Below are 2303 nucleotides of genomic sequence, written 5' to 3'. Positions count from 1 at the left end.
AACATAGATATTTCAGCGTGGTTTGTTTCATGGCATTCATTGATTAGGTGGTGCCTGTTGACCACCTACCTCTGTTCAACGCTGCCACTTTTCCTTCTGTTCCTTGGATTTGAGAAGGAAAGAGGAATGGAGCAAGAGAGGAAGTGTGGTGGAAAGGTCACTCTGGACCAGTGCTTCCCAAACTTTTTTGACTGGCAGCTCCCCTGACCTACTAGGCCATTGGCTGGTTGGCAACCTTCAGTCTCGAAAGACTATGGTATAAGCCTACAGCACCTGGTATTCCCAGGCGGTCTCCCATCCAAATACTAACCAGGCCTGACCCTGCTTACCTTCCGAGATCAGACAAGATCGGGAGATAGTGTTCAGTATAGGGAGATGGTTGGCAACCTTCAGTCTCGAAAGACTATGGTATAAGCCTACAGCACCTGGTATTCCCAGGGGGTCTCCCATCCAAGTACTAACCAGTCCTGACTCTGCTTAGCTTCCAACTGTTACCCTGCACATGCCTGATCTCATCTGATCTTGGAAGCTAAGCAGGGTCAGGACTGGTTAGTACTTGGATGGGAGACCACCTGGGAGTACCGGGTGCTGTAGGCTTATACCATAGTCTTTCCAGACAGGTTTTTCAGTCAGTCAACAGTCAACAACAAAACCTTTATTAGGCATAAACATTTGATAGGTGAGGACTCTGTACAGAAATCGTAGAGAGTATAAATCTAAGTAGTACACAAATATATGTATATGTGCACACCTATGTGTACACACAGATACAACGTACATTACATTTTACAAACAAACATGAATTATTTAAAAGACAGAAACAATCATTTACTCTGCGGATCTTGTCAGAATGTAGCCTACTCAGTGATTACAGAAAGCTTGGCTCAATTCAGAATACTCAAATTTAGGAACTGTGCGACTGAGAGGGTTGTATGAGTTGGGTTTTTCACACAGATTCCATGGCTCCCCTGGCTGGTTTCTGTGGTTTTCCGGGGTGTCACATCTCAGTTTGAGAACTGCTGCTCTAGACTCTAGTCTCTGACACTCAAGGTTCACTACTCTCCACTCCTCCACACTTGCCAGTCCTCCTCTCTTAAAACAAGTCTCTATTGCACAGTAGTTTCACTTTTTAATCACACATTCACTGCTTTCAAATGCAGGCCCCAGGAGTTAAACTTGATAATAAATACATCCTTGTGCCCTATCCATGCATAATAGAAACCCCATGGAGACTGGCAGCAGGAAAGCAACAGCGGAGGAAACCAACGGTCATGTCAGCGGGGGAGGGGCTCGGCATGCCATAGCCAAAGATTGGCTTCAGGCCGCCCACTTAGAGAGCTAGGAAGTGTTTTGATTTCCAATTTTTTTTTTGCCCAAATGTGGATGAGTCTAAAGATAAGACATTTCATAAGCTCCGTTTAGCACTAATGGAAATATTTGGAGGTTTCAAGAAGCACAGATGGGCCAGCTGAAACCAGACACGTACCTTTCCATCTGGACTAAATATGAAGAAATATTTTCCCAATCAGTATCTTCAAAGAACGCGATTATTGTTCATAACCTATAAAAGGAGGACATTTAAGCATCACATTAAAATACTTTGCGCAACATTGCCAGACTCATAATTATTTCCTCCTGGCTTCCTGGTCCTGCCCTCCCTCATTTTCCCCCTGCTTGTTCATTTTATCTTCTCCTCTTCTTTTTGAACCAAAATCATACTTACCCATATGTCTGTGGGGGAGTGCTTATCTCTGTCTGTTCACTTGCCTCCATGCTCCTCCTATGGCTCCCTTGGCGATGCTGTAGCCACCATTTTCCTCCCCTCCACTCTTCTGATCCATTCCCCCTTCCTTTTTAGGGACACTCTAGCCCACTACTCTCCTCTCATCCAGACTTCCTCTTTCTCCCCGTCCTTCTCTTCCTTTTTCAATCCAGGGAGTGGTTGGAGCAGCGGCTGGCACGTTGCTTGGTTATGGGGATAACATGTGGCTCACACACCAGGACTTATGTCGGTTCCTGGAAGCCATCCAGCTACCTCGGGAAGTCCAGCAAGAGCAAAAGCTGCTCTCCCACCTTTGCTCCTGTCTCTTCTTTTGCTGTGTAAATCACATTGAGAACTTTTTTGTTGATGCTGAAAATGGAATATGAAATATCCTAAATAGTAATAATTTGAAAGCAGGCATATGCTTCCGAAAAGGGCTAAGAGGAAAAAACAAAAAACAAACTGGTTTTGGAATAGCTGAATGTCAGAAGTTCTTTGGAACAGCTCAATGTCAGAAGCTCAGTGTCACCAGTTCTTTGGT

At 44.7% G+C, this 2303-nt stretch overlaps 1 pseudogene; it reads right to left on the bottom strand.

The window, feature by feature from the left end:
- Positions 1-261: 261 nt before the first annotated feature.
- LOC136660955 (5S ribosomal RNA) lies at positions 262-384 on the bottom strand (annotated as a pseudogene).
- Between the last annotated feature and the right edge of the window lie 1919 nt (positions 385-2303).

The sequence above is a fragment of the Tiliqua scincoides genome, chromosome 9, assembly GCF_035046505.1.
Source record: "Tiliqua scincoides isolate rTilSci1 chromosome 9, rTilSci1.hap2, whole genome shotgun sequence".
NCBI lineage: Eukaryota > Metazoa > Chordata > Lepidosauria > Squamata > Scincidae > Tiliqua > Tiliqua scincoides.
The sequence above is the reverse complement of the archived record's forward strand: the minus strand, read 5'-3'. Positions and strand labels throughout refer to the sequence as shown.